Below are 20,561 nucleotides of genomic sequence, written 5' to 3'. Positions count from 1 at the left end.
AATCAATAACTTCCTTCTTCATCTTAAATATTAATCATACACATACATACAGCAGAGCCTGGACCTCATCGGTTTGATAATTCTTGGAAGTGATTATTGTTATAACCAGTGAATCTTCCAGATGACTGAAAAACATCCTACATGTTCTACCATCATTGATCATTGGGTTCAAGAAACACATCACAGAAAAGTTCACTTTTAGCTGAAACCATTGCTGTGCCTGAGAACAACCAGACTCTTACATCTTGTGACTTTATGAGTAGAGGATGTTGCGCCTATATAATGCTGGTTCGTTGTTACTGCTCAATACACTTTTAGACAATTAAAATTTCTACCGCAAGGCCAGGAGTCTGCTCCATCCACTATACTGCTGTTCTCTAAGTAAGAGGGAGTGCATACACTGACCTTCCAATTGGTGGTAAATTCCACAATTTTGATGCCCAATCAATGCCACGATAAAACAAAACAATAAATCCCATGTACTCCAACATACATAAACATACACTCCTTTATTACTGCTTGTATTTCATCTTTTGCTTATTTATTATTAATCCCTGATGATCCGGCCCACGTTTCCCACCAAAAGTTGATTGTTACAAGATGTCATTTGAACACATCGTGACATCGCCCAGTGAGTTGTTGTTCCCAATGTAGCATTATCAGGAACATGTTCTATCGTCCGAGGGACGGCGGTACGCTGCTAGTCTTGAGCCATGATCCCCGGTACCTACGGTACTGTAGAACAACGATTACCGTCATCTTTTCATTTTTCGCCATCGACTTAGAGCGGCCGTATCGGTTCTTGTGATATCCCTACACATCTCGTGAATGGTCATATTGACTGTTGAGTACAGATATCATTTCCCTAAAATCCCCCTTTAGATTCACCTCACTGCCACCACGTCCTTTAAACTAATGCCAGTGCCCACTCTTGACTGGATTTGATCAAACAGGCGGTGATGTCGTTGGGGTTATCGTGTGAGCACTTCCCAGACGCCAACGTCTGCTCAATTAGGGCAACAAAAACCTCCTCAGGGCTCGACAATATATTCTGCCGTTCCAGAACCAAATGAGCTATTACTGTAGCATATCTTCACTTTATGAAATATGAATTTCTAACCTGACCTGCCGCCGGGCAAATATTACAACAAATTTCCCCACAAATAGAATTAAGCCCTGCACAAAGCTGTCTATTTTGTTCCCATCGCCTTGAAGGGAAACAAACGGAGAACTACAATTTATATTCACGGCTGAGCGTAATATTAAAGCCAGAACAATATGTTATGAAGAAGAAAAAAAAGAAAGAAAGAAAGGGAACATAATTACATTCACTTTACTTTGCATCTGAATACGCCGGTGTGGAGACAGAGAGCGCTTCTCCTTTTGTTGACACACAAGGCAGATGAAGGATATGCAAATAGCGAGCCTTGACTCTGCCACAGTCCTGCAAATTCACATTTTATAATCAGTCCTTCAATCTGTCAGAGCATGATTAGCTAGTGTCGCCAAGGCGTCGTGTAGCCACAGACCTTGTCCTTTAGCATCACTGTCTCAATGAGTGGCTCTTTACAGTAAAACCACATCATTCACCTGTGAGACAAGTGGGACCCTGTCAGTTCTCTAACGCCTAAAGATAACACTCAAGGTACAGACATTAAGTGTGTGTAGCTATAAGGTACCTATAAGTGTGTTATTTAATGGTTCTAGTCCATAACATATGAAAAATAGACTCGTCTATGTTAGATATGCTGTAATAAAACACACCGTGAACTGTTTTTTAATGGAGAAGTGGCAGACTGGTCGGCGTCCCAAGCCCCAGACAGAGACGTATGAACACCTTGTGGGCCGACGTGTCTTAATAGTGCTGTCAGCGGGCAGCGACTGCCGGCTCGACTCCCCCTCAGTGACAAATAGAAGCTGAAGTGGCGGAATTGGTTTGTCAGCGTCGCCTATTCTTCTGCTCGCTGAGCGGCGTCTGAATGGACTTTCTGCCGTTACACGTGTCTCACGGAGACGTCCGTGGCTCCTCGTTTGGGTTCTCGGTCGGTCTGTCTCGGGTGTTTTCCGTCACTCGTCAGTTGTTTGTGACATCACTAAACGGGGTGGGGTCAGAGGCGCGGCACCCTTTAAATGGTGCAGCCCACGGAGAGCTGTATGTGATTTGCTTTTGGATGCTGCATTAGTTAGACCCCCCTCTGCACCTTGTTAAATGGGATTTACCCTGGTTACATTTACACCAGGTAATATATACGTGTCTCCAGTGTCCACATTGAGATCCCATTGCTCTGTCTGGTCACGCGTTATGCACCGCCTAACCGCCGGCAGCAAGCTTGTACGTGATGCAGCCTCCGGAGGCTTCCTCCTCTCCCATCCAGACAGAGGGATCGGATCTCAATGTGGACACTGGAGACTAGGGACGGGTACCGTTAGGATTTCATCAATACTAGTACACAACGATTCTTATTTGTTCCTTATCAATACTCTTATCAGTTCTTTTAGATTATTTCATTTTGCAGATCAAATCTGTTTCAATCTGACGCCGTCGATCCTTTTGTTTGTGCCGTCTGAATACGAGCCGCGGTGGTGCCAATGGATCGGCCCCTCCGAAATGTTTTTAAATGATTAATTCAGTTCAAATGAAACACAGGCAGAGATGGTAAACAGCAGGCAACCCTGGGACCAGCCAAACAAGTACAGACCTAAAGTGCCTTTGGTAATTGGTGAGGCAAAAACCTATTGAGTTGCATCTGCAGAAAAGCCTAATTGAATAGCTGAAACACACACACACACACACACACACACACACAGAAACACCTACACACACACACACACACACAGAAACACCTACACACACACATTTAATTCCTGATACAGAATCAGAGTAAAAAGCCTGATATTCCCAAAACACAAACAAACATGAAAGCGCTCGACAGGATTTTTTTTTGTTGGGAGGGAATCAGAAAACTCGGGTTCCCCGGAGAGACTTGCCACGCGGCCAGCGAGCGTGACTACATCACAGGCGGAACGCTCCCTCTAATTAACCAACAAGTCTTTGGACGCCGAAACACTGCAGCGCTCCGGCCTCTCCGAAATCTGGCCAAAAAGCCGCCCGGACCATGCGTCCCTCTCCTCTCCTGCGGACTACAGATGAGTCCGAGTCGGATGAGAGCACTGCTCGCGAACCGGCGAGCCGAGGCGCCTCATTTGTACCCCAGCGAGCTTTCTCTCCGAAAACCCAAATTGGATCCATTTTTAAGAAGCTGCGATGGGGCTGGGTGTCGTGATCAGACCGACGGGCAACTTTTCCTTTTTTTTTCGCCCCGGCCGGCAGAGCGGTGCGACAATAAGCTGTAATGTGACAAAATGGGAGCGAAGCAGAGATGGACGACAGATTGAGGGCGAGTTGAAGGGAAAATGATCCATACTCAGATTATTCTCCCTTTTTTTTCATTTTAAGAATATTCCATCTCAGATACATTTGGACCGCGGGGGGAAAAATTGGAGCCTGAAGGAGGTAACGAGGACTAAATCTCATTTCTACAAAAAGGGGCCCCTTCATTTTCTCTCCAAAAAAATAAAAAAGCACACAGGCGCTTCATTTGTCACCCGGGCTGCCCCTGTCCTGAATTTTGCTTTATGTTAACTCAATGTATCTGAGGCGCCTGGAGGGAAACACAGCGAGCGCCAGGGATTCAGAAATGCTTCATTTTTCACCGTTGACAAAAGGGAAAGGGCCGAGGCCGGCTCCACGAGTCCTGGACCAACAGAATAGATGCTCTCGCAGCACCGAGGGGTCGTTATTTCAAACTAACCACACCCACCCAGCCTCCACACCTCTCACTCAGCCTCGCGGGTACATTTCAGGAGCCGTATAATGAGAAGACAACAACAGCCATCCTTCATGAAACCAAAGGCAGGGCAGCGGCGCCGCTGCAGCGACACAGTGCAGGGATGTAATCACGACAGCCACGATCCCTGGGCAAATTAAGACATAATCGCTGGTCGCTTTTTGTTTAGTTTCTTTCTGTCCAAAGCTCCCAACGAGCGCTGAAGGTCTTGCTGGTGAAAAAGTCAACAGGAAAAAAAATAATTGCAGCAAAAAAAGAAAAGCTCAAAGAAAAGCAGAGCATGAAGTGAAGAAAGGTTATGAATAGTTGATGTGTTTCAGCTCAGTCCAGATACAACAAGCCATCTGAGGAGTGCTGTGCCTTAAATGAGCTAAACAGTGCGAAATAGATCGAAATGTCAAAAGAATAAGTTTGATGAAACAGTGCTCAAAGTAAAAATACATTCTAAGAATACGTGCAAACATTTAATGGTTATGAGGCCAAGCAGTTAGTTTTAGAAGATCGGGAGGAAATTAAATTGGTTGACTAAAATAACTGTAAGAGATTGAATATTCTACTGGTTCAGTGTAGACAAAATAATGTGAACGCCTCTATGTAGTCACACCTGCTGCTACCAAGTTGTGTCATAGTGGGTAAAAATGATGTTCAACTATAAAAGAGGCAATCGGGACTTTAAAATGAGTTTTATAGCAGCATAGACAACAATAACAACAAAATAAATATATATATATATTGTGTTGTCTATGGCACAACCATGAGTGTTTAAGCCGGAGGGCCAACAGAGAAAAGACTAAATCAAAGATAATCATTCTGGAAAATGTTTCACAACATATGAAAAAAACTGCATTAACACAAACAAACCATTCATAAAGTGTTTCTGTTATTTTGTCTAACCCGTGTTTCTCCCACAGAATACAGACATTTCTCCCGTTAAATGAACTCTCGGTCTCACAATCGACGCCACGAGTCACCAGTATTTCTGCCAAAACAGATTAGCCCGTCGGTTTCTCAAAAGCGTCTTAATTAGATATGGTTTCGCTCTCACTTGCATTAATTTGATTTCCGATATCAACTTTTCAGCCTTCAATCTGTTCCTAGTTGATCCCCCCCCCCCCCCGCTCCCCCACCCCTGGGTGTTATTGCCTGCAGTGATCTAGGATGCAGTATGAACCAGCAGCAGTGGGCTTGGGTTGTATTTATGTGTGTGTGGGGGGACTTCATGAAGACAATGCCACGTGTAATTAAATTCAAAAGCAGGGGGCCGAAACGGCATCCAGGGCCACCTGGGGGACGAGAGACCATTAAGGGAGGAGAGAAAAGGGACCGGGAGAGCGAGAGAAAGAGAGGGATGTGAAGAATGAGCGAAGAGATGAGGAGAGAGGGTGATAGACGGACGGGGAGGGGGGGGACAAAATGAGAGGTGGGAGAAAGAAAGAGACAAAGAAAGGGGTGAGGGAGGAGGGGGACGGTGAGGAAGAAAGAAAAATGATGTAGAGAGAGAAAGAAGAGTCGAATAAATGAGGAGATGCAGAAAGAGACGAAAGAACAAAATAGTTACAGTTCACGTCTCGTTCGTCCAAAATGTCGTCACTTTATACTTTTAGACATTTGTGTTAAAATGTCACGATTAGCTCATAAATTCTTAAATTATGGCCCAAACTTCAAACTGGATGTAAAAAGTAAGACTCGCATTTATAGACGTGTTATTCGGTCCCACGACTGATTGAAGAACCCAATGAACACACCACCTGCCCGCCACCAAACAGCAGAGTTATTAGTGGATTCTCAGTAAGTTCTTCACTACGACTGAGAATTTAACAGCCAGATTTCTAAAATATCCCTCCTAATGATCCACTTTCAAAAGTCCTGCCAAGATCTAACTTGTGCCTCCTTTTAGCGTGACGTAACCATCAGGGTCCTCGAGGCCACGCTTATACTCGATGCTGAACTCTAAACTTGATCCAGATACGACACAAAGGCCGCGATCGTGTTTGTTTCTCCGCCGTCGCGCTGAACACCGCTCACCGCTTTAATCGATGACATTTAGCCGTTCGCTTCTGCTCCGTTTCATGTGTTCACATTTTAAAAAGGCAGGCATTAAAAACACCTCTACTAGTGCACACAAACAATTCATTAAGCTGATGTGACTCTGGGGACCCCGGCCGGGGGAAAACATCTCCCCACCACCCACAACGATTAATGACCTCGCATCAACCGACGCCTCGCAGGAAGCCCCGTCCCCGACAACAGGCGCTCATTAGCGGATCACCGCTCGCTCTATGAAATGTGAGCCCAGATAAATCAGCAACATTTTTCTAACCTCCGTGTTTGTTTGTTTTTCATCCGCTAGCTGCTTAACAGTCACACAGAGAACTGGAGCAGTTGGGAAGTGTGTAAAAGAGCTTTTCTTTCTGAGAGGGAATTCATGAAAACTACTATTCCTCAGGTGGAGGTGACCTTTGAGAAATTGAGTCTTGAGTCATAAAACCCAATACTCCACAAATGGAACTGACCTCCAGTGTGTGTGTGTGTGAGGGGGGGGGGGATAAAACCTTGTTCTGGCTTCGAAAAACTAGATTTGTGCAATTTTTTCCTAAAGTGCCACTTCATCTCTCCCTCTATTCTCTTCACTCCCTTCCTTCTTCACATCCTAGCCTGTGTCCTTTCCCTCCTTCCTAGTCACTACTTTCATTTTTTTCTTCACCATTCAGTCTTTCATCACTCCTCTTTATCTTATCCCCTCTACTTCTCTTCTCCTCCACCCTTTCCCATTCGCTCACTTCCATCTTCTTGCCACCCATTGCTTATCCTCTTCCCTCATTCCCTCTCCTCTCCCGACACCCCCGTCCCTCCACAGCAGAGTGTTTGTGTGTGTGTGTGTGTGGGGGGGGGGGGGTTCATCGGGCTGATAACTGGCAGATGACGATCGCTTGGCGGGGCCAGAGATAAGGCTGCCAGAACTGAGGACGCCATTTATTAAAACCTCCTCACAGCCCGAGCCAAGCATCACCCAGCCGGGGAGCGAGGGAGCGAGGGAGGACGTGGAAAAAAGGTAACAGCTCTCCATCTTCAGACACGGGAGGAAGTCCCCGGACGACGTGCACCGGACACTTTCTGTAAGTAATGCTTAGTGTTGGTTTTGGTGCCATCTGGGCTCTGCATCGGCCTCACAGTCCAACATGCCGTCATTCAGGTTAAATACTAGAAAGTATTTAAAAACAGCAGAAAATGAAAAACAAAGACTGAATATACGGTAAGAAACAGCAGCAGATGCGTTCAGCTTCAATTTGCATTAGCTGAACTGGATTCCAAAACCTGTCAGCATTGGTATGAATCATATTCAGAATTTTAAGTCGTGTTTTTGGCCACAATATAATTAAGTACGCCACACGTCCCAAAAAATATGGCTGGTTAAGTGTGAGCAGAGGAACCAGCACATTACGAGCTGCTGATGGAAGCAGCGTCTACAGCCAGTATGGGAATAGTTTGAAAATCAAACTTGGTAGAAAAGTGGTAACAGCACCGGCCAAGTACCTGGAATGTAACTGGTTCGATTCCAGCTGGGGACTCATGTTGCATGATGCCCCCCCCCCCCCCTCTCTCTCTCCTGTCTATCTTCTCTACTTCAAATAACTGATCTCTTTAAAAGAGACAGAAACAAAAGAAAGAGAATGAAGGAACGTCAACAAAAAGTATCGAAACCTCTCTAATGACCTCCACTGATGTTCCCACAAACATGGTTTTGTCAGAAAAACTGCTTAAACATTCACCTTAAACGATTATGTTTCCAATAAAAAGCAAAGTAGTCAGCAATACTTTGGTCAGGAGAGCTTCTTAGAACATGCGGACCACAGATGGAGAGTGGAAAAATGGACAACACTGCAAACCGTGAGACGTTCTATGTATGTTTTCACGTCATTCCCACTGACATGGATTCAAGCCGACTGCAGCTGCTGTTCTCTCTGACGGACGGGACTAAAAAACGTTCCACTCTTCGTCAGTCTACAGGAGGCGAGTATGTTGAGTATCTTGCTTTGCCCGTGGAGCTGCGAAGGGGCCACGGATTAAGTAGTCGGTTTAAGAAGCAATCAAACTGCTGATGTGCACGAGGAGATGTAGCAGGATACAGCAGACATGTCAATTGGAAATGTGTGAGCAGACTTTCCAAAGGGGAACGATGAGACGGCCGTTATCACTCCTCTCTTTGACTCCTCTCATCCGCACACATCGAGTGGGAAGCAACACGTGATGTGTGGGTGTGATTCTCCATGAAAGTGCACGATGTCTGAATTGTGCAAGCGTGTAATTACAGGTCATTTTATACATGTGACATGATCATACCGATCAGGCGGAATAATGGCTCACATGTACGCGGGTTACTTTATATAATGCATTCTCACTGAGTGTCTTCTGCTCCCGACTCATTTTAATCACTGCGGTCTTGTTATTCACTGCAATATCCTGCAGAGACTAATGCACAAAGAAGATGTTGGTAAAAATGATCTCATACAAACGTTTGAAATGAAGCAAATATAAATGTTGAACTGTTCCTTTAATGATGACGTTATACGATGAATCATGTCATTCAAAATAAACAGTAATACTTCACTGCTCAACACCCCACAAGTAAATACATAACAGCCCGTTGCTGCATTACATATGAAAGTGTCAACAGAGTTATTGAATTAAACTCTAAATGTTCATATGAAGAGAAAACTTGCTGGCGTCAGCGGCGATATCGCAGAGTGAGAGCGTGAAGAAGAAGCAGGAGAAGAAGAAGAAGAGGCCCCACTTACTGCTGCTGACAGAAAAATTGACATGGAAAGCCAACACTTAACGCCTCCCTCCTCCATCACTCTCCCGCTATCTCCTGCCTCACCCCCCCCCCCCCCCCCCCCTCTGATGGATGACCTTTACAGTATGCGACTCATCTTCGACACACTCGCTTTGCCTTCGCTGTCAGATCACCAGGTAGAGCAGCAGCACGGGATGGTTCAAGCAGCACTGCGGCACATTACAAAGTGATGAAACATGAAAAGATATGATTAGCTGTGAATTAGCAGTTAATCATTTTACCATGTTGTCTTTGGGGCATGCGGAAATCAAATTTCTCTTTCCTTCCATTTTGACCAAAATGCAGGTTGTCAGGTGCGACTGCTTGCTGCTCATCCATGAGTTCTAACGATCTATCTGTATTGATAGTTGTTACTGTCCAACACACATGACATCTTTCAAAGATTATCAACTTTGTTGCTAAAGCCATCTCTCTCGCTAACCCACGAACAGGCTTGGGGAGTGATTTTTAAAGTAACCCTCGCAATCCTGCCCACAAAGCATGTGAGTGCCGAGGAGAGAAAGGTTTTCTGTGACCGTCGGATCGGAAAGAGAAACTCACTGTCCTGGAGCGACGACTGGCACACAGATCACTTTGCAACTGTTTCTAATCCTCAACAACTGAGCCAAGACACAATGTCTGGCGTGTTCTGAGTTGGACCGACTTCCAGTGTAAACTATTCTCGGAGTACGTGCCACTTCCCGAGCCGTCCTTCTGGTCCTCATCCTGCTTCTGTCCAGCATTTCTGACCGTTCCTCCGCAAAGATGCGTCTTTCAGATGACTTGACCGTCCGAGTGAAGCTGTGATGCTCTAACCTCACGGAGGACAAAGCATTCAGGCCTTCAAGTCAAATCTATCGCTTTATGTTGAGTTTAAACAGGCGAACAAGTGTAAATACCAATAGCTAAGTAGATGGTTTCACAAAATAGTATCCGCTGTTTGTCCGGATACTGTAATGTATTCTCCAACGAGTGATGATACCTCGTAAATACAACACAGTCACGTGATATTTCACAGATTTACGAGTTGTCGTGGATTGCCTGAACGCTCCATTAAACAATTAACTACAACGTGGGACGCTAAGAGCAGCAAACGCCTCTTACGTCGTCCAAATTCAAGAATGGATTTACTGTAACTTTCCAAAACAGACAACCCCGACCGTCACATCCACTTCAAGCATCGGTTGGCCAACAGCAGGTACTTGGAGGTATAAAATTAGGGCGGCTTTGAACTTTTCTCTCAAGCTCTCTTTCATCATTCTTTGCACAACTTCTGTCACTTTTTTTGCGAATGTGCAACTGAGTGCAACCCCATCAACGCCTGAGAAATGAGAGAGACGTTGGTTATGAATGTAGAAGGAGGTAATGGTGGGGTGACCCACCCATGTTTGTGGAGCAGGTCTCTAGTCTATGTGAAGCATACTAAGGCTCTGAAGCAGATTAGAATTTGTACAACTGATCCATGAAGCAGTGACAAGATGTTGTGGGGAAACTTTCCTTTACCTTCTGCCAATGCCTCAATGTGCATACACAGTGATGAGAAGATTCTTAATGTTAAATCTGTATCATCTAGTTGTTACAGTGAAATATAGTCATCGTCCATGTGTGTGAGCTTTCTTTCTCTTTCTGTCCAGTTTGAAGTGAAGTGGGAGTCGTGAAGTGTGTTTTACGATGAGTTAACGAGGCAATTAAGGCTGTGTTAGTTCATCGGAGAGAGAAACTTGTGAGTTTATTCATCTGATTAAAAGAGAGCTTGTGTCGCTTGGCGCCCGCACACAATGCATCCTGGTAAATGTAGGCACAGCCGCCACGGCTCTGCAGCAGAAAATATAAATAAATCGGCTTTATCGGTCAATGTAGCAGCGCTGAGGAATTTATTTCTTCAGCAGAATTTACCATCAGGACTGATCGGACATCCACATATGAATTTTACCTCTAAGCGCTGCACAATGTCTATAGTGTGTGTGAGGCGAGTGTGTGGAGGCAATTGTCAATTTAAGCCTTTGATACTGCACGCATGTTGGTGCTACTTTGGGTGAAATGGTGTCATTAAAAAGGCACCGTTGTGCAGAAAGTTTCAACATTCATCAGTTAAAGATGAAGCAAATGTCTCGACACATCTGACGATGATCAGAGCTGTGAAAGGCTTTTTTCTTGTATTTTGTAACTGAAGATTCATGCTCTTACTTCCAATCTGCCAATCTCGCCTTTTTGAATGCTCAAAGAATATACAACTATGATACGTGTATGGGCATGTTTTCATTCCCATGCAGCCCGCCAGCGTTGCGCGGCAGCCAAGGCCAGGCGGCTCGGTAGCCAGGCAGCGGGGGCCGTCACCGGGGGAATAGCACTGGCTTCTGCTCCGCCGAAATTCCACTTACAGGAAATATCTTCCATTATCACTTGAGAGAGGACGAGCAGTGCAAACGCTGGAGGAAAGAAACCTTGAGCTTTCAAAGGGTTTACCTCCCGCCTCCGCACTTTTTCCTGTACAATAATCTATCTGGAAGACGCTCGAGGTTGTTCAATTTTATTCACGTCGTAGCGGCTTCACCGGAATATGTGTCGACTGGAGGCCATGACGGAAAAAAAAAGTGGCGCTTTTGTGTAAATATTGGTGATGACCCTGGCACAAGACGACCAGTACGAGAGGATAAGAGAGCAGTTAAGAGCTGCTTCACTAAATCTATTGAAGTTACTGGAAAGGAGTGACGCATTGAATTCAATTATCAGAAAAATAGAAATGCCTGTCTGAACGAGGAAGAGGTAAATTTCACTTATTCTAAACACATGTAACTTGATGTGGGTGATTGGAGTCGTGCACTGCATTTCAAGATGTCGCCACCAGCTCCAAACTAAAAGCATTCAAAGAGCTCATTCCTGCGCCATGGCTGCACTAAAGGTACTTTGTCAATATTAGAAAACATTTTTTGCCTGCAACTGAAACCATTGTATCAAATCCAAGACAGTGGTAGGTAACATGTAGATTTTTGGGCGAACTAAATCAAAAGAATTTCAGCACACGGGTGACTCATGACCGCTCAGATTCAGCCTTTGTGTGATATATTTTCGCAGGATTGCTCTGAGATGTCACCCTGTTTTATGAATTTGGTTGCATGTGTGCGTTCAAGAGTTAGTTAGAACGGCATGGAGTCAAAAAATGACTATAGGGTGTTTAAAATCAACCCAAGTCAAAGCTCCACTTCTACGCTTTCTGTCATGGTCTTCACCTGTGAAGGAAAGTGTCTCAGGTTTTCATCACGCGGGGGTCACTCAAATATGTTAACGTATCAACTGGGCTACACGGCGATTGACAGGTCTCTACCAGAGACGTATACGGCGTCTCTAGCACGGCGTCACTTCTCTGCATTCCAAATATGGTCACTTCAGTTCACTGGTTGCGAAAAAACAAGATGACTGACGGTCAAAATCCAAGATGGCAGCAGGGAAAATGCCAAATTCTGGGCTTCAAAACCATAGGCCACAAAACCAATGGGTGACGACACGACAACTACGTCCACTTCTTTTAAATGACTTGTGAGGAGGGAAAGGCATTCAATGTTTTCTCCACAGTGCACCTTTAACTTCCTACGATTATCTCACAACACTCACGTGTTGTTATTCGACTTGCTTTTACGTGCATCCTACTTCAGGCCTGAATACAAGAGTGAACACCGCATTGACATCTGCTCCGTCTAAGTTACACCCTGAGAGGAAAAACAAAAACAGACACAGATGAAGAGTCTGCGGTGCTCTTTACGTCAGTTGAGAAACACTTTCATTCAAAGTGACGCGCGGCCGGTGGAGCGTGTAGGCATCTTTAAAGCAGGATCCCAGAGAGAGAGGGCTGACCCCACGGACACCGAGGCTACCAGGCTGTTCAGGATGTATTAACGCTCACTTCACTTGGCTTGACATCGTTATCCAATGAGGGAAGGGGCAGTAAATCCATATCAGGAGACATGTATGATGTTTAACACGAGAGAAGGAGAGCCTTTTTTAAAGTAGTGTCATGTTGTAGCTGGAGTCATTGTGTCAATCTGTATTTTTACCATCAGAACAGTATTTTTCGCTGATAAATGACTGATAAATTAGACAAATTGTCTCATGAATATGATTTGAAGGGCTTTTATTTTGAAAAGCTACATCAGAATGTTCTGGTTCTGTCTGAGTGACACCTTGAGGTGGTCTGCTATTAAACACTATATGAGGGCAGGTATTTGTGTATTATAACATAACGCCCCGTCACAGTATGTAAGGTAAAGTGTTTGTTTATTATAAACACTATCTGAGGGTAGGTGTTGTACCGAGTGCAGACATTGGAGAGAGGGCACCAAAAACCAGCCGAAGAACTTCAGCTGTAGTGAAAATGAGGTTCTGCTGAATGAATCTAAACAAAGTAAACGAAGAGCAGAAGGTAAATCGTTCAGAAGCTGAACTCATCCAAAGGTTTTATTATCTTGATTTAGCCCACAAATTTAATAATCCAATCATTAAAACGCATCTATTTCATTTAAAACATACAATAATCTAAATCTGTTCATATGAGATTCATACTTTTTTGTTCTTCAAAAAAATGGATGTTTCAAATCGTGAGTACGGACAAAAAAATAGAGGAATTCTGTTCTAGTTTTCTGAGGCCCAATGTTTGTTCAAAAGTCGTGCTATTTTTTCCTGAACAAATGTTATTTTTGCCTTTTTGTTGCCTTACAAAGATCACATCTCCAAGGCCGCCCATCTTCTTATCAACCAGACAGTGACATCAGCCTGCATATATTTCTTTGACCCTCAGAGAAAAATACTTTTCCTTTCTACAAACAAAACCTCCTGCCGGCAGCGAGGCCTCTCGTTGCCACGTCAGACGAACCAGCGAGAAGGGCGGCAGCAGAGTGCACACGTCGTGGTATCAACGCAGCCCCCGGGCACAGTGGCCTGATGGGTAAATCCACGATAACAGAGCCTTTCACGTCAAGACGTTATCCGTGCCGGACAAGCCATCTTGTCCCACGGCTCCTAATTACAATCCAGGCTGGGGGGAAAGAAATCGGGAAAATCGATAAATATGAAAATCTGACAAGCTTTATCTCTATCGCAGGGTGGAGGCGAGAAATAAGGCTTTTTTTCTGCTACCTAACTACTCTACTAACCATTTCAACAACAATGACAGTAATAATAATAAACTCTGGCTCCGCTTTGGAGAAATGCCAGATGACTTTGAGCAGAAATAGGCGGCGGAGGGAGGGAGGTGTTGGGAGGGGTTCTGAAGACCAGCGGTCCCCCTCAGGAGGCCCAGCGATAGAGTCTAGATTGTGAATAAAGGGCAGCCTCCGGCATATAAAAAACATCACGCCAAAGCCTCGGCTCTTTGCCTCGCTAGCAGACTTTTAAAAAAAAGAAAAAGCCAGGGAAGTGACCGGTGGGCAAACTGGCATTAGGCTGCCAGCGCCCACTCAGAAGCTACATCTGTGGGACAGATTCAAAGGATAAGAGGGAGATATTTCTCCTCCCTGGAGCCCACATTGTATCCGAGGTCTGGCTTTTACCTACAGGGCCAAGCAATTTCTGAGGTATCGAGTGTCAACAACAGGTACGGGGATGAAGGAGTTCACCATCGTTAATACCTTCTCTGTGTTGAAGGAAGACAGAGAGGCGGATAGAGGTAGAGTCTGCAGGAGGCATTTAAAGGAAGGAAACAACCTTAAAATGCTTAAAAACAGATATTTGTGGTGCAGTTTTCATTCCAGTTATTATCCTGGACCCAGTTTGTTAATTGGTGGTGTATTGTTTTATCACCAAGTTAGGTGATACACCCTAGGATCAGAGTAACACAGAGGTCTGATGCCTTATTTAGACTTCTGCATCTGTGTGCCTACACGTTCTGTGCATTCACATGCCACGCATATACTGTACTGCTGCTGATTGGGCGAAGCAGGTCGTTCCTACGTTGTAGCACAACGTAACTTAACGCTACAACGTAACAACTTAACCTAACATTGTAACCCAACATCGGACCCAAACAGCCGTCTCCTGGGTGAAAGTCCTGTGTTTGTTAGACCCTCTTCCTGCACCTGCCCTTTGTGGACTTTCTTGCTTGTTGTACTTGTTACTATACCGAGTAGCTTATTATAATAACGGTCGCTCCTCGTGTCACTTGCTCTGACGAATGCAAAAGCGTCCACATTCAACGTGTCCTTGTTTTGCAGAAACACACATTGCCGATCCCTGGCAACAAGGCTGAGTATTCCTGTGATCCTTCAATCATCAATACTGTCTAAACCACACCAGACACACCACACACACCGCACACACCACACACACCACACACACACACCACACACACCACACACGTGGTTATTTTAGAGGGAATTATCCGAGTTTGTTTCTCTCTCTCCTCTCTCTGCTTTTTCAGAGCCGACTGTTGTTGGATTGCTGAGAAGCTTCTGGTTCCAATCTGCCCTTTCAGCGAGCAAGTCCTCTGATGTGATCCGACACCGAGCTGTGTGCATGAGGTCTGCTGTCACACACACACACACACACACACACACACACACACACACACACACACACACACACACACACACACAGCCAGAAAGTCACCAAAATGCACACTAACACACCACCCACACTTACACAATCTGATTGGAAGACAAACAATCATTTTTTACAGAATGATCTCGATATGATACATTTGAATTCCTTCATTAATATTTAAGCTCTTAAAATCTAATAAATTCATCCGTTCCAGTCTGTGGCGTCTGCACAAAGCTTCCATCAATTTCACGTTTTGAAGGCTGCAGTCTGACAGAAACGCTAAAGCCACACTGTGATCACGCTGCCTGAGGCTGCGTAGCAACCCGTGCTTGCTTTAGTTGTGCAGTTCTCTTATACAATGAGGGAGAAAAGCAGAAAATTCATTTTTACCTCCAAATAAGATGATGTGGTTTGTCTACAAGCTGTTCGCCTAATTACCCTCCAAGGTTCCTTTTTAACGATGTCGCCTTGCTCCCAGATCTTTGCAGTGACTTTGACCATCGCTATCGGTTATGAGAGCATTGTATCATCCAATGATAATATTCATGATAACATACGATTATCTTTTTAGCTCGGAGCTGGATTCTCACGTGAAATGAGAGGTTTCGTACCCCACAAAAATCCATCTCGACCGGCCTCGAGTAATGCGTTTGTGTCCGGACCGATCGGCGTCCTGCGAGGAGCTACGGGGAGCTGGTTTGAACTGGTTTGAACTGGTTTAGGTTTGTGTGACGTGTCGACGCGGAGAGGAGACGGTTCGTTCTAGACAACTCTGTCGATTCCCACAGAGTATAACGTTTGCTGCCGCAACAACATCAGTTATGTCAGAACGGGAGAGTATTTCTTCACCGAAAGAAGAGCAAAGAACGACAATGAAGTTTGATTGACAGGTCGTTCATCCAATCACCTGCCTGGTATTGTTGACAGTGCTAGCCCTTCTTCCAAACAGCTTCTATTAACGGCTTCTCAGATGGTTCTGTGTAACAGAGAATCTGGCGAGGTTAATTATCCTTTCAAGTCTTTAAAAAAAGTCTTATTATGGTGCATTGTTGAATTGAAAATAATTTCTTTCATAATAAATGGACTTGTACAACTCTTTTCTAGTCCTACGACCAGACTAGCACTTTAACACGAAATGTTATTCACCCCTTCACACACAGCAGGATCGAACGCCCGATCCTCTGATTGAAGGACCTGCTCTACCACTGAGCCAGTGTCGAATAAAGAGTGAAAACATCCACGGGTAGGCCGATCTGTCTGACGTTGCCTCTCACAGATCTTTTCCCTGCATCTCAATCGTCTCATTTTCATTCAGATGGCTCTGAATGTCTTGTGATTTTCCTCTGGAGTGGTGTGTGTGTGTGTGTGTGTGTGTGTGTGTGTGTGTGTGTGTAGGAGAGAGAGAGAGAGAGAGAGATCAGGCTTGAAAGTCGGATGCAGACCTGCAGCCCAAGGTGACCTCATTACCGACATTTGTTCCGCTTGTCGCTGCAAATCACACACTGTGTCCGTCAAGATCCGGCACACACCACGCAGCCACGGCGGCCGGTAACCCGCCCCGTCCCCGCGCTGATGCCTTCTGATCCGTGACCGCACCCACCGGCAATATCGCATTCTGGTCGGGACAGACTCTGGGTTTATCTGACGGTCTCCGTCTGGTCCGGACGAAAGGCATGCAAACGTGACCCAGCGGCTGACCCCGCTTAACGGGTTTGATCTCGGGGCATTAAAGGGACGTTTATGTAGCATGTAGGCAGTTCCTCCCTCAACCTCCTGACTTCTAAAAACGTCTGCTGGGCAGAATATCCCTGTGACCTGTGCAACAGCTTGCAAAACAGTTTAGGTTTGTGTCAGGATGCTGTAGAGATGTCAGCATTACACCGTCTGCAATGAGGAAGATAACCGCACCTGTAAACGTGTTCTTTACATGCAGCTCATTTAGCTGACACAAATAGCTGCTGTAGGAGACTTTAAAAGAGCTCGTGGGAGACATAGAGCCTCCCAGGCTGCATCTTCATTTGCAACAAGACCTCATACCTAATTGACTGGGTGGGTCGTTAAAATATATGTTTAATCTGCCACGTCTGGTTTAGTCGGGAACTTAAAGAAGAGCTTGCCTCCATTTAGAGTCGAGTGTTATGACCAAAATATTCTGTCTCGATGTAGGTTGTTTCATATCTCAATGACGCTGTAGATCACGATACAGCACGGTTGTTAGTAATTACTTCAATACATATGTTTTAATATCCCTGTTTGAATTAAACACTTGAAACAGGCGGCTTGTTGGCAAACTTTGCAGAAAACGGTCTTCAGGTCTGGACTTTCTTACAAACTATTCAAGTTTGCCGTCACCCAGTTTGACGTTGCACTTAAAAAACGGTAGAGAAAATGATACGATAGACATTTTTGTGATTAGCAATAAGACGATCTATCGCCAAGCCTTCTCTGAACAGGTAACAGGAGAGACAGTACCTTGGTCAGCTGGTCTTTGTCTCAAGACTTTATCATGAGGGCCTCCTTTGCACATGAATGTAAAGATATGGTTGTTTGTAAAGACAGACTTGTCATTGGCACCATGCAGGATGAACTATGGAAAAATACTGTTGATGGAGAAATGAATAACTTTGCGACAAAAGGTACCTTCATTCCTGCTGTGTTCGTCTTTTTGAGTCATAAAACCGTGAACAGGAAATAGTTCTGTGAGGAATGGTGTGAAAAGAATCCTCAAGTTGGTTTTTCGCACCTCTGCACACCTGAGTGGCAGTCGAATATAAAGACAAACGGGCTGTCAGCTTGTTGGTCTGTCAGAACTCCTTTATAAGTTTAGACAACGGAGAATTCAGGAAGCAGCTTTTCCTCTACTTTCTGACTGACATTTGTAGAACATCGGCCTTACACCCCCGAAACCCCCGACCAAAAGATGAAGCGTTTGATTGGCAGAGTCTTGGAGGAGGCTCAGCTCAGAACATTCTTGGTTTCTGATACAAAAGCTGAACGTGTGTGTTCACGTGTGACAACTGATTTCCACGTGTGCAGGAACGGCTATTATTTGGGAAAAAAACAACAAAAAAACAAACGATGAATGAAAAATACAGCTTTGTATTTCAGTATATACAGCAAGGACCTGTTGGAGGTTTGTGCTCTTCTTCTATTCATAATAAACCACAGACTGTATGTAAGAAGTGGACGTAGTCATCGTGACGTCACCCATTGGTTTGTGGACTGATGTAATGAAGCCTCAAGTTCGGCGATGTCGCCGTCGCCATCTTGTTTATTTTCGCTATCAATGAACAGGAAGTGACTATATTTGGACTGAGGAGGAGTGACGTAGAGACACCGTATACGTCTCTGGTAGAGAGACCTGTCAATCGCAGTAAGCCCCGCCCTAAAGCATCCCCTGCTTTATGGTCTGTTTGACTCTAAATGGACCATAATGTACTAAATGAACATCATGCTGTATTGAAGAAGACTTGAAACTAGAGATTGAGACCATAAACTCATGTTTACAATGTTTACTGAGGTAATAAATCAAGAGAGAAGTAGAGTCATTTTCTCATAGACTTCTATACAACCAGAGGAGTCGCCCCCTGGTGGTCAGTAGAGAGAATGCAGGTTTTAAGACATTACCTTGGTGGCTTCACTCGGCAGAACCGTACGTTGCCGCCTGCAATATACATGACAAGAGAATGTGTTTGATTCAAACTAAATCTAGTTCTGCTACAACGGAGGCAATCCCAACCTCTCTCTATGTGTGTGTGTGTGTGTGTGTGTGTGTGTGTGTGTGTGTGTGTGTGTGTGTGTGTGTGTGTGTGCATGTGTGTGTGTTGCAGTTGGAGGCGGCTGGTGATGGCAGCAGCCAGTTAACTGGTGAACATATCTGCCTTGGCAGAGACATTATGCAGAACTTGGTCCCATGCCAGCCGGCAGTGGAGCGAGAGGAGGAGTGTGTGTGAAATTGTGCTAGTAGTGTGTGTGTGTGTGTGTGTGTGTGTGTGTGTGTGTGCACTGGGCTGGTTAGAAAAAAGACAGGAAGCCGTAATGGGAGTGGTGAAAATGTGTGTGTCTTTCAGGCAGCTCTCTCTTTCTCAGCAGCTGGTAGTCGGGGATGCGATGGCCTGGCCACCACGCGTCTGGAGGAATGCGGCTTTGGTTGGGGATCCAAATATCTGTCTCTCTCACACACACACACACACACACACACACACACACACACACACACACACACACACACACACACACACACACACACACACACACACACACACACACACACACACACACACACACACACACACACACACCTGCCGCCTACTTCCTCCTGCTGATGCTGTATGGAGGCTCCCTTTGTGAGTACCGTCTTCGCTCTGCACTTTAAACCTAGCTGCTGTTGGCCTGCGTGTGAAGCGCAGCAGGTAAAGCATCACAACCAAGACCCAAAGACAATGGAGGAACCACAGTGTCTGCTGCTTCATCTTCCCTTATCCCTTAAGATCTTTCCTTCCTCACTTCTGCACCACCTCTCTACACCACACCACAACATGAGTTTGTTTTTTCAGTCTCAAAGCCTTTAACGTCATATCTAACCTTCCATCAAGGTTTTAAATCTGACAAAATCAAGTTTCTTTCATCAGTTTTCGCTCTCCTTCTACTCCTTGTCCTCCACATGAAGGCCTGTCCTCGCAGAATATTGATAACATGCAGCGGAGTACCTGAGGAAGGCTGGGTATCAAACTCACAACATCAGCATTTACAAAAGAAATCTGTCCAACAATGTGAGTGCAGGCCGGTGTTTCAGTTAAAGCTTTTATCAATTGAACTGACGAACTGAGTCACCCGCCTACATATGCAGCTATTCATATCCTTCCATCTATCAGATTTTTAATGGATTGTCGTCAATCAAGTGATCCTGCCTTATATAATGTCCGCAGTGTAGAAAAAGTAAAGATCTGGCCCATAGATTATGAATTTGAAGTTACAACAAGGAACTTTATAACTGGTTATGGAACGGTCTCAATTTAATACCGATGCTTTTATATGAGCTACATGAGCGTCGGTATCGAACTGCAAGGGGCCTCTCTGGGAGTGAGACCACACCGGCACATGTTCTAATTATGCGTCACATTGCAGGTAACACACAGTAAAGCAACACGAACCAACCGGAGTGGCTCTACGTGATCCGGGCCTGACATCATCCAGAGATTCAAACCCATCATCACGCCAGAGTAATCTATACAAAATGAACCGAATCTCCAGCAAAGTCATGATTCTTTTCATCAATATTCACGCCTAGAAACAAGGCGGACGGGCCCATTATAGCAGGCTTCAAAAAAGCGAGCCGCTTATCTTTT

At 45.0% G+C, this 20,561-nt stretch overlaps 1 protein-coding gene across 1 annotated transcript in view; it reads right to left on the bottom strand.

The window, feature by feature from the left end:
* Positions 1–20,561, bottom strand: part of LOC142956424 (receptor-type tyrosine-protein phosphatase N2-like) — a 165,531-nt gene that overhangs the window by 80,953 nt on the left and 64,017 nt on the right. The gene's annotated exons all lie outside the window — the stretch shown is intronic.

The sequence above is a fragment of the Anarhichas minor genome, unplaced genomic scaffold, assembly GCF_050575085.1.
Source record: "Anarhichas minor isolate MPS153535 unplaced genomic scaffold, ASM5057508v1 ptg000024l, whole genome shotgun sequence".
In the NCBI taxonomy this organism is placed as follows: domain Eukaryota; kingdom Metazoa; phylum Chordata; class Actinopteri; order Perciformes; family Anarhichadidae; genus Anarhichas; species Anarhichas minor.
Note: the sequence above shows the minus strand (reverse complement) of the source record. Positions and strands in the feature narration are given on the sequence as shown.